Here is a 13,232-nt window from a genome sequence, read left to right as displayed (position 1 = left end):
GTACAAGTGCTGGACGTTTTTTATTTTACTACACCTGTCAACGGCTCCATGTTTTTTACTCACGTGTCTACTGTTTTTTGTCCACCATTATGTTTTGTTTTTCTGTGTCTTCCTTGTTTCTGTTTGTACTATCTGTGGCCGAAGAGCGGCGTAACATTGCTGCTGCCGGCCCACCTTTTGTATAAAGTGTTAAAATAACAATAAAGGAAAAAAAAAGCTTTCTGGGTCTTCAGTTCGGATATCAGCTGTGTCAGCGAGCCGGCCGATGTGGTCGTGCGGTTCTAGGCGCTGCAGTCTGGAACCGCGAGACCGCTACGGTCGCAGGTTCGAATCCTGCCTCGGGCATGGATGTGTGTGATGTCCTTAGGTTAGGTAGGTTTCACTAGTTCTAAGTTCTAGGTGGCTAATGACCTCAGAAGTTGAGTCCCATAGTGCTCAGAGCCATTTGAACCATTTTTTTGTGTCAGCGACAGTCACGTCTGGCGTTGTGCCTTTGTGCCTGTAAGCAGCGCGACGAGTGGCCGAGTCGGTTCGACGAAGGATCCTTGGCCGCTGCTCCGCTGTGTTTAGCCGTCGTAATGCAGATCCGCTGCCGACGTTGATTGGGGTTTCTTGGATATGTGAAGGACAGATTTCCTTCGTGTCTCTTGCATGTGATTCAAAGTCAGTGAACTGGGGTCGTCAGTGTGTCCATTGGTGGGTTCTCTTCATGATAACCGAATACCCCTGTGCACTGAAAACTATATTGGCTCTTTCAATTACCTTTCATCTTGCTGCCTGGTATGTTGACGGCATTTAAGGGAGTGCTAGTGGCGCGCAACCAATAGACATGAAGCCGTCTTTAATGCATACCAAGTAGTGTGTAAGTTTGTGCCTGGCGTTCAGAACCGGGCCGAAATATTTTACCTAATTCGTTTTCTATTTTATTATTTTATTCGTTGTTTTAGAGGTTGTCTAATCAAATCTTAAGACTCAGTTTCACGAATGTTAAATCTGCTCAAGGTTAGTTTGTGCCGCGTAGAATTAAAGGTTGGTTGATAACTGGTTGGGTTAATATCCATGTGTATCCGTTGCGTCAAAACGTTGTCTGCCGCTGACGTGTTTATGTTCCAGATAACTGGCGGTGGTCGACGCGACCAAGCTCCGATCGGGGTACCACAGTGGAAGAGTGAAAATTAAGGACCTGTATCGGCGTCTATGGTTACTTTGTTAACGTGCGGTAATTCCATCTTGCCAGTGGAGCGTTGTGGTTTTCCGCAAGCTTACTTTTAGATCAAAGTTGAGTATATTTTTAATTTCACCTTCTGGTCCGTGCATCTCCTGTATCTGTTAGAACCATTAGGTTTGCTCGCGTCCATCACCAATTGATCGTAAAGTTGAGTCGGTCCCATGTTAAGACGATCTCATATGTTATTATTACATTGAATGTATTACAATCCAGTTAATTTGTCAGAAATTTTAAGACCAATTGTGGAAAGACCTGAGCTTATTGGACTTAAGTGGATTAATGTTCTTAGCCAGGTCCTGAGTTACATGAAAACCAGTTTCTATGTTAGTTGAAGCATGTTTGAGATTTGATTAATTGTGGTTTTATGAATATTGTTTTAATTAATGAAAGTTGGCTAAGCAAATTTTGAAAGATCTGAGTTTTTTGGACTTAATGCATTCTTTAGCTGTTGGAAGTAGTCAGAGTTTTGATGTGAGTCATGTGAAAAACAGTTTCATCTAAGTCATGAGGTTTGTGTGATTTAGTTCACTCAGTTATATTTGATTAATGATACTTTTATGAACATTTTTTTAATTAATTAAATTTGGTTAAGACAGTTTTGAAAAATATATGGTTATATAAGGCAAGCCCCTTTCTTTAATCGTTGCTACTGTTAATTTGATAAGAGCAATATGTTTGTAATAAAGAAGTGTTTGGCAACTACAAACTGGTTTTGTGTTTAATTTTGATGAGTCGAAAGAGTTCCATACATCACATTATTTCTATTCATCAATAATATTTATGAGAAAATTTTCCATTTTGTGTGAGTAAGGGCGGCGAGACGCTGAGGAGACTGCCACGAACCTGCAACCAACGAGACGGGAACAGCGTCGCTCAACAAGTAAAAAAAATATGAAAATAAAAACTAAATTTATTCGTTTCAGATCACGCTGAACAAGGAAATATACATCGCGGCGAAATTATTCCCAGTGTAATCGGAATATTACATTACGTTCCACTTACACATAGATAACAATACGCAATACAATAAAACATATTTCAGTCTTTACTTGAACTTCCTACTATATTGCCGGAAGAATGGTACAAGATTCCCCCGAGGACCGTACAGAAACCGTATTTATACATTCCGAGATGACTAGAAGCTGTAGTGAATGCCAGTGGTTTCCCTACACGGTGTTTTTGGTGTTTCTGTACTTTCATCCACCACTTGCGTATGTGTCCTGTCTCCAACAGATGCGGTACACAGCGACAGTCTTCAGAGGGCGCCACACGCCAGCCAGTTTCAGCGTGGCGCCACGCAAAGTACGCTCAGTCGCCTCCTAGATGACACACACACCAGTAACTGTTTGATGACTCTGCTACAACACATTCAAATAGTCCATCCATTCGTCAATAGCTACCTCTAGCACCACAGGGAACGCTCAAACCTGAAACTGTTTGATGCCTCCGCCAAACAAACCACAGTCGCACATTCATACGCCTAGCACCATATTTAACCCTTTGTGCTACGAACGCGCTCGCTGCATAAGGTGGAAAGAACGGCTTTGTTGCCGCTGTGTACAGCTACCTGCCCTGACAGACAGCGTTGCCGCCGGAAGCCTTTGACGAAAGCGACATGTCACCTTGGGTACATCTCAGTAATTTAGTGTTCTTTCATAGCTACGCTTCTATAAACCGGCCGACCTACTTATACTCATAACTCTAATTAACTCAAACAAAGGATGAATCTATCAGTGTGTAACCTCCCACTTCCTAGTCGGCTTACTGGATTGCGATATGAATAACTGTGATATGCCTCATTAAATTTTACGGTGGGTAAGGCTACCGTTACCGAATGAAAATAATGCCGTTTAGCACGAGGGAAGTATAACAAACCCTTCATTCTAAACCTAATGTAAAGCCGACCGCGGTGGCAGAGCGGTTCTAGGCGCTTCAGTCTGGAACCGCGCGACTGCTACGGTCCTCGTGCATGGATGTGTGTGATGTCCTTAGGTTAGTTACGTTTAAGTAGTTATAAGTTCTAGGGGACTGATGACCTCGGATGTTAAGTCCAATAGTGCTCAGAGACATTTTTTTTATGGTTAACCAAATGACTGACTGCAACTGAAACTTTGTTACGTAAAAAATGACTTTTAGTAAACTCAGCCGAAAGTAATGCAAAATTTGGAAAAAGCAAGGAAATTACTTGTAATTATTGAAAGACTGGATTGAATTTACTTTAAGCAAATGAGCAACTGATTTAACATAAGAACAATAAAATATGTACCAAGACAGCAAAAGTCACTCGCTAAGCTAAATACAGAATAAATGGAATTGTGCACTCTTGATTTGTGCTATATGTTTAGTTATTAGTTTCACCAGTGAAATTGCTGTATCTTGAATTATTAGTTTTGCCAGTGAAATTTTGTGTTACTTTAAGTGAGTGAAGTTAGTCCTCAAAACTGCAAATTATCCAGTGTGTGCAATACATGAATAAACAGTTAATAAGGAAGCAAAATTTAGAATGAAACCGATCAGTAGAAAACCAACAACACTGACAGTAAATAGTTAACCATTTTTCATATTTTTACGACACTCGATGATTACATGGAAAGGAAAGGGATCTTGATTGGTAATAATGTCTGAGGACAACGACAACACAATTGCTCTAGAAGTTTTAACTATTGCAGGTTATTATTCAAGAAAGTTAGTCATTAAAGTTTGTTAAGTAAATGCCACTGGATAATTCCTGTACAATTTTAGTTATACTCTGTCAGTTAACCAGCTTACGATGTTGTAGCTGTGCAGACGACGAAGAATGTACCCGGCAACAATGCTGAGCTGCTCGTGCTGAGGCTGGTGGTGGTAGTTGAGAACCACGAGTCGTCTCCAGAGCCTGGATAATTGTGGGGCCCGCATCTCGTGGTCGTGCGGTAGCGTTCTCGCTTCCCACGCCCGGGTTCCCGGGTTCGATTCCCGGCGGGGTCAGGGATTTTCTCTGCCTCGTGATGGCTGGGTGTTGTGTGATGTCCTTAGGTTAGTTAGGTTTAAGTAGTTCTAAGTTCTAGGGGACTGATGACCATAGATGTTAAGTCCCATAGTGCTCAGAGCCATTTGAACCATTTTTGATAATTGTGGGACAGGCAACAGAATTGCAGCTTCCTCCACCAGTCCACTCCGACCGTGCTCTCAATACTGGGTGGTTAATAAAGTAGGTGCACCTTCATCGGCGCGATCGTAGCTACACACCAGGTCTGCAGGAGCGCCCAAAAAACACTTCCGCACTCTTTCAAGACTCAATCTGGAGTGTGTTCCCTCTGTTCACAGCGCGACAGAGGCTCTTCACAAACATAGATAAACAACGTCACAGCCACTGCCGTTTCGTCGTTGCTACTGATACATTTAAACAAAGTTCCTTTGGCGATTACCCAGCACATTACAATATTTACATTACAATTACAATCAATTATATGCATTCATAATTAATGCGCTATTACAATAATTATGTATTAAATATATACTACTGGCCATTAAAATTGCTCCCCCACGAAGATGATGTGCTACAGACCCGAAATTTAACTGACAGGAAAAAGATGCTGTGATATGCAAATGATTAGCTTTTCAGAGCATTCACACAAGGTTGGCGTCGGTGGCGACACCTAAAACGTGCTGACATGAGGAAAGTTTCCAACCGATTTCTCATACACAAACAGCAGTTGACCGGCGTTGCCTAGTGAAACGTTGTTGTAATGCCTCGTGTAAGGAGGAGAAATGCGTACCATCACGATTCCGACTTTGATAAAGGTCGGATTGTAGCCTAACGCGATACCGGTTTATTGTGTCGTGACATTGCTGCTCCCGTTGGTACAGATCCAATGACTGTTAGCAGAATATGGAATCGGTGGGTTCAGGAGGGTAATACGGCACGCCGTGCTGGATCCCAACGGCCTCGTATCACTAGCACTCCAGATGACAGGCATCTTATCCGCATGTCTGTAACGAATCGTGCAGCCACGTCTCGATCACTGAGTCAACAGATGGGGACGTTTGCAAGACAACAACCATCTGCACGAACAGTTGGACGACATTTGCAGCAGCATGGACTATCAGCTCGGAGACCATGGCTGCGCTTGACGCTGCATCACAGACAGGAGCGCCTGCGACAAACCTTTGTGCACGAATGGCAAAACGCCATTTCTTCGGATGAATCCAGGTTCTGTTTATAGCGTCATGATGGTCGCATCCTTGTTTGGCGACATCGCGGTGAACGCACATTGGAAACCTGTATTCGTCATCGCCATACTAAATGCTTCAAATGGCTCTGAGCACTATGCGACTCAACTTGTGAGGTCATCAGTCGCCTACAACTTAGAACTACTTAAACCTAACTAACCCACGGACATCACACACATCCATGCCCGAGGCAGGATTCGAACCTGCGACCGTAGCAGTCCCGCGGTTCCGGACTGCAGCGCCTTGAACTGCACAGCCACCGCAACTTCTGTTTGACTCAATGCCCAGGCGTATCAAGGCCGTTATTACGGGCAGAGGTGGTTGTTCTTGGCACTGATTACTAATGATCTATGCACCCAAATTGCGTGAAAATGTAATTACATGTCAGTTCTAGTATAATATATTTGTCCAATGAATACCCGTTTATCATCTGCATTTCTTCTTGGTGTAGCAATTTTAATGGCCAGTAGTGTATTTTTTGTAATAAAGCTTACACATTCGAAAACAGCATTTTATTACAAGTTATCAACAGGTATCAAATGGTGAAAAATTCTGGATGTTGCATAAGGTATTTTATCTGCATTTCCAATGTTGGTAGTGGTATCCCTCTAATGCATCGGCAGTAGCTTCACGTTTACTAATTCCGCTCACGAATTGTCAGCAACGCGATTGAGCGGATATGTGGGCCACTAATAAAACAATTTTCATATGATTTTAAGAAAACAATTTGGCGAAAAAATTTGATTCTTTCACATCTTACAGTATGATATTTCCGCTGAATAAAGGACTGTGTTGCTTTTCGTTATTCATATTGGTTATTTTGCTGCATCCAGTTAAATAAAACATTGAACGTAATTTTAAGATTTTTCCAGTGGTAAAGACGCATTGCTTAGACTTGGTGCATGGTTCGTTTTAGGACAATGACTGCTGCATATGGCATATTGGTAACATTCTGAAACTGTATTTTAAGCTGAAAGCAGAGCGATATATATCACCGTTCTCAAGATAGTGGCTTTAAGAGTATATCTAAAGGAGGGTTAAACAAATTGTCGGCAGTGCCCTTGGGTGAACCTGCCGCTACTATGAAATACATATCAACCGATTTCAAAAAAGCCATTTAGCGAAAAAAATTTGAGTCTTTCGCATCTTACAGTATGACGCCTTTGCTCGATAAACGACTGACTTTTTTTCGTTATTCGTCTTACTTAGTATGCTGCATCGAATGCAGTAAAGCATTGCACGATATTTTAAGATATCTGCTGAGGTAAAAACGCATTGCGTAGATTTTGCGTATGGTTCGTTTTACATTGCTGATTGCAGTGCATGAAATGCAGCTAAAGTGCTGAAATTGTGTTTGAAGCTGAGAGCAGAGCGGTGTCCATCACCATTCTCAAGATACTGGTTTACGTATCTACGGGAGCGTTGCGCTCATTGTCCCCAGCGTTCTGCCCATGTGCAACGAAAATCATGTGGTCATACTACCTGTGGTATTTCATAAACAGTTAAGTATATCGAAACGAGGTTTCTTGCAAATGATAGCACGCAAAATGATGCGTATATTCACTTATGATTACACTCGAAATTTTTTTTATCCATCGAGACGTAAATGTAATTTATTTCAATGGAAAGGTGCATTTTCATCTCACGAAATAAGCATCAAACGGAAAAACTACGAAGAACGAAATTCGTCTAGCTTGAAGGGGAAAACCAGATGGCGCTATGGTTGGCCCGCTACATGGCGATGCCATAGGTCATTCGGATATCAACTGCGTTTTTTAAAATAGGAGACCCAATTTTTTATTACATAATCGTGTACTACGTAAAGGAATATGAATGTTTTAGTTGGACCACTTTTTCCGCTTTGTGATAGATGGCGCTCTAATAGTCACAACCGTATAAGTACGTGGTATCACGTAACATTCCGCCAGTGCGGACGGCATTTGCTTCGTGATACATTACCCGTATTAAAATGGACCGTTTAACAATTGCGGAAAATGTCGATATCGTGTGGATGTATGGCTATTGTGATGAAAATGCCCAAAGGGCCTGTGCTATGTATGCTGCTCGGTATCCTGGACGACATCATCCAAGCGTCCGGACCGTTCGCCGGATAGTTACGTTATTTAAGGAAACATGAAGTGTTCAGCCACATGTAAAACGTCAACCACGACCTGCGACAAATGATGGTGCCGAAGTAGGTGTTTTAGCTGCATTCGCGGCTTATCCGCACATCAGTAGCAGACAAATTGCGCGAGAATCGGGAATCTCAAAAACATCGGTGTTGAGAATGCTACATCAACATCGACTGCACCCGTGACATATTTCTATGCACCAGGAATTGCATGGCGACGACTTTGAATATCGTGTAAGTTCTGCCACTGGGCACAAGAGAAATTACGGGACGATGAGAGATTTTTTGCACGCGTTCTATTTAGCGACGAAGCGTCATTTACACCAACAGCGGTAACGTAAACCGGCATAATATGCCCTATTGGGCAACGAAAAATCCACGATGGCTGCGACAAGTGGAACATCAGCGATCTTGGCGGGTTAATGTATGGTGCGCATTATGGGAGGAAGGATAATTGGCCCCCATTTTATCGATGGCAATCTAAATGGTGCAATGTATGCTCATTTTCTACGTAATGTTCTACCGATGTTATTACAAGATGTTTCACTGCATCACAGAATGGCGATGTACACCTAACATGATGGATGTCCGGCACATAGCTCGCGTGCGGTTGAAGCGGTATTGAATAGTATATTTCATGACAGGTGGATTGGTCGACGAAGCACCATACCATGGCCCGCACGTTCACCGTATCTGATGCCCCCGGATTTCTTTCTGTGGGGAAAGTTGAAGGATATTTGCTATAGTGATCCATCGACAACGCCTGACAATATGCGTCAGTGCACGTGCGAACATTACGGAAGGCGAGCTACTCGCTGTTGAGAGGAATGTCGTTACACGTATTGCCAAATGCATTGAAGTTGACGGACATCATTTTGCTCATTTATTGCATTAGTGTGGTATTTACAGGTAATCACGCCGTAACAGCATGCGTTCTCAGAAATGATAAGTTCACAAAGGCGCATGTATCACATTGGAACAACCGAAATAAAATGTTCGAACGTACCTACGTTCTGAATTTTAATTATAAAACCTACCTGTTATCAACTGTTCGTCTAAAATTGCGAGCCATATGTTTGTGACTATTACAGCACCATCTATCACAAAGCGAAAAAAGTGGTCCAACTAAAACATTCATATTTCTTTATGTACTAGACGAATATGTAATAAAAATGGGGTTCCTATTTTAAAAAAACGCAGTTGATATCCGTTTGACCTATGGCACCGCTACCTAGCGGGCCAACCATAGCGCCATCTGCTTTCCCCCTTCAAGCTAGACAAGTTTCGTTCTTTGTAGTTTTTTCGTTTGATGCTTATTTCGTGAGATATTTGGCCTGGTCACGATCAATGGACCACCCTGTATATGGACATAGGAGATGCTGCTTGAATATATATATATTGTTGTTGTTACTATGATGAGTGGCATGGAGAATGAGGAATTCCTTGTTAAAGCCGTCGTTATAATTATCTTGCAACTTGTGACTAGCAATGGCTATCAGTTGTAAGCCTTTTGTCTTCGAAGTGGTAATTACTGTTCTTTTCACATAGTGTATAGAAATGGCTGACTTATGAAGTGTTGGATGGGCATTGGTGATCCACTAAATGTTTGGCTTTGAAATGATCCGGTGTCAATTGCCACCGACTGAGAAGCCACGGCTGTTAGCAATACCTGGCCCGTCGTGGACTGTGATTGTATTGCCTGAGGTTCCGTCATAGGAAACTACGTTATTTGGCTGGAGATTTGTATTTCAGAATATTTTAAGCAATTTTCACTGCAGTGTTTTGTATCATAGGTTTTGAATATTTACGTGCTTTCAAAGTTAGTAAACGGTATCTTAAAACTTTTGTTTATTGCTTATGGATTACTAATGGGGTTTGTTTAAATGATTAGCCTATGATTCAAAAACGTGTAAGAATTTTGAAGTCTTACAAGGTGTCATTGTCGTAAAAATTTGTTCTTGTGAATAATTTTTAATTTTATGTTTTTAAATTCGACTGATTGGTGCAATGATTCTTGTGAAAGATTTTAGTTTCATACACTCCTGGAAATTGAAATAAGAACACCGTGAATTCATTGTCCCAGGAAGGGGAAACTTTATTGACACATTCCTGGGGTCAGATACATCACATGATCACACTGACAGAACCACAGGCACAAGACACAGGCAACAGAGCATGCACAATGTCGGCACTAGTACAGTGTATATCCACCTTTCGCAGCAATGCAGGCTGCTATTCTCCCACGGAGACGATCGTAGAGATGCTGGATGTAGTCCTGTGGAACGGCTTGCCATGCCATTTCCACCTGGCGCCTCAGTTGGACCAGCGTTCGTGCTGGAGGTGCAGACCGCGTGAGACAACGCTTCATCCAGTCCCAAACATGCTCAATGGGGGACAGATCCGGAGATCTTGCTGGCCAGGGTAGTTGACTTACACCTTCTAGAGCACGTTGGGTGGCACGGGATACATGCGGATGTGCATTGTCCTGTTGGAACAGCAAGATCCCTTGCCGGTCTAGGAATGGTAGAACGATAGGTTCGATGACGGTTTGGATGTACCGTGCACTATTCAGTGTCCCCTCGACGATCACCAGTGGTGTACGGCCAGTGTAGGAGATCGCTCCCCACACCATGATGCCGGGTGTTGGCCCTGTGTGCCTCGGTCGTATGCAGTCCTGATTGTGGCGCTCACCTGCACGGCGCCAAACACGCATACGACCATCATTGGCACCAAGGCAGAAGCGACTCTCATCGCTGAAGATGACACGTCTCCATTCGTCCCTCCATTCACGCCTGTCGCGACACCACTGGAGGCGGGCTGCACGATGTTGGGGCGTGAGCGGAAGACGGCCTAACGGTGTGCGGGACCGTAGCCCAGCTTCATGGAGACGGTTGCGAATGGTCCTCGCCGATACCCCAGGAGCAACAGTGTCCCTAATTTGCTGGGAAATGGCGGTGCGGTCCCCTACAGCACTGCGTAGGATCTTACGGTCTTGGCGTGCATCCGTGCGTCGCTGCGGTCCGGTCCCAGGTCGACGGGCACGTGCACCTTCCGCCGACCACTGGCGACAACATCGATGTACTGTGGAGACCTCACGCCCCACGTGTTGAGCAATTCGGCGGTACGTCCACCCGGCCTCCCGCATGCCCACTATACGCCCTCGCTCAAAGTCCGTCAACTGCACATATGGTTCACGTCCATGCTGTCGCGGCATGCTACCAGTGTTAAAGACTGCGATGGAGCTCCGTATGCCACGGCAAACTGGCTGACACTGACGGCGGCGGTGCACAAATGCTGCGCAGCTAGCGCCATTCGACGGCCAACACAGCGGTTCCTGGTGTGTCCGCTGTGCCGTGCGTGTGATCATTGCTTGTACAGCCCTCTCGCAGTGTCCGGAGCAAGTATGGTGGGTCTGACACACCGGTGTCAATGTGTTCTTTTTTCCATTTCCAGGAGTGTATTTTTTTAACTCGTCCGCTTGGACCAAAAATTTAGAGAAGTGTAATTACTGTTTGGTTTTAATACATGTTTCAAAGTGATAGTCTGCCTTTTGACACCCACTCCTCGCTCCTCTGCTCACCTGGTACATCGGGGGTAAAAGGTGGCCGCGGAAATTGGTCCTCCCCATTCGGGAGCAATCGCGATGAAAGGCTGTTTACATGAAGTCAGTCAATAGCTTTTTTTCTATAGAGGGTTAATCACCTAAAAATTGCACTGCAAATACAGCGTTAATGGAAAGTGCTACTGAGGTGAGGTTTTCACGGAATGGATTCGTAGTCATGGTCTCTTTAGCCAATCAACAGTTTGTAATAATACTTGGAAAGTGCATTTCTTTTGGAAACATACGCTTTTTAAATAGAATAGTGCCTGCTGACATTAACAAATTAAAAGCATGATAAACGTCAGCGGCGAATGTTGCAGGATTCTTTTGCGAGCCGTTTACGATCGTATTTTGGAAATATTTCATATCGAAACTTGTTTGTGCCATTCAGCCTGCATAGTTGATCGGTACGATGTTGTTATGATTAGATTAGATTAGATTAGGACTTGTTCCACAGATCATGATAACGACACTTCGTAATGATGTGAAACGTGTCAGGTTAATAAAAGGTGTCTATACAAGATATTACATTACACAAAATATTACATAAAACGTAATATTTTTTCCTGAGTGGTTGAGAAATTACCCACTTACTACATCAAAAAATTCATCTAATGACTAGAAGGAGTTGCCATTCAGAAATTCTTTTAATTTCCTTTTAAATGCTATATGGCTATCTGTCAGACTTTTGATGCTATTAGGTAAGTGACCAAAGACTTTTGTGGCAGCAAAATTTACCCCTCTCTGAGCCACAGTTAGATTTAACCTTGAGTAGTGAAGATCATCCTTTCTCCTAGTGTTGTAGCCATGTACACTGCTATTACTTTTGAATTCGTTCGGATTGTTAATAACAAATTTCATAAGTGAATATATACACTCCTGGAAATTGAAATAAGAACACCGTGAATTCATTGTCCCAGGAAGGGGAAACTTTATTGACACATTCCTGGGGTCAGATACATCACATGATCACACTGACAGAACCACAGGCACATAGACACAGGCAACAGAGCATGTACAATGTCGGCACTAGTACAGTGTATATCCACCTTTCGCAGCAATGCAGGCTGCTATTCTCCCACGGAGACGATCGTAGAGATGCTGGATGTAGTCCTGTGGAACGGCTTGCCATGCCATTTCCACCTGGCGCCTCAGTTGGACCAGCGTTCGTGCTGGACGTGCAGACCGCGTGAGACGACGCTTCATCCAGTCCTAAACATGCTCAATGGGGGACAGATCCGGAGATCTTGCTGGCCAGGGTAGTTGACTTACACCTTCTAGAGCACGTTGGGTGGCACGGGATACATGCGGACGTGCATTGTCCTGTTGGAACAGCAAGTTCCCTTGCCGGTCTAGGAATGGTAGAACGATGGGTTCGATGACGGTTTGGATGTACCGTGCACTATTCAGTGTCCCCTCGACGATCACCAGTGGTGTACGGCCAGTGTAGGAGATCGCTCCCCACACCATGATGCCGGGTGTTGGCCCTGTGTGCCTCGGTCGTATGCAGTCCTGATTGTGGCGCTCACCTGCACGGCGCCAAACACGCATACGACCATCATTGGCACCAAGGCAGAAGCGACTCTCATCGCTGAAGACGACACGTCTCCATTCGTCCCTCCATTCACGCCTGTCGCGACACCACTGGAGGCGGGCTGCACGATGTTGGGGCGTGAGCAGAAGACGGCCTAACGGTGTGCGGGACCGTAGCCCAGCTTCATGGAGACGGTTGCGAATGGTCCTCGCCGATACCCCAGGAGCAACAGTGTCCCTAAGTTGCTGGGAAGTGGCGGTGCGGTCCCCTACGGCACTGCGTAGGATCCTACGGTCTTGGCGTGCATCCGTGCGTCGCTGCGGTCCGGTCCCAGGTCGACGGGCACGTGCACCTTCCGCCGACCACTGGAGACAACATCGATGTACTGTGGAGACCTCACGCCCCACGTGTTGAGCAATTCGGCGGTACGTCCACCCGGCCTCCCGCATGCCCACTATACGCCCTCGCTCAAAGTCCGTCAACTGCACATATGGTTCACGTTCACGCTGTCGCGGCATGCTACCAG

This window comes from Schistocerca nitens, chromosome 1 (assembly GCF_023898315.1).
Source record: "Schistocerca nitens isolate TAMUIC-IGC-003100 chromosome 1, iqSchNite1.1, whole genome shotgun sequence".
Taxonomy (NCBI): Eukaryota; Metazoa; Arthropoda; class Insecta; order Orthoptera; family Acrididae; genus Schistocerca; species Schistocerca nitens.
Note: the sequence above shows the minus strand (reverse complement) of the source record.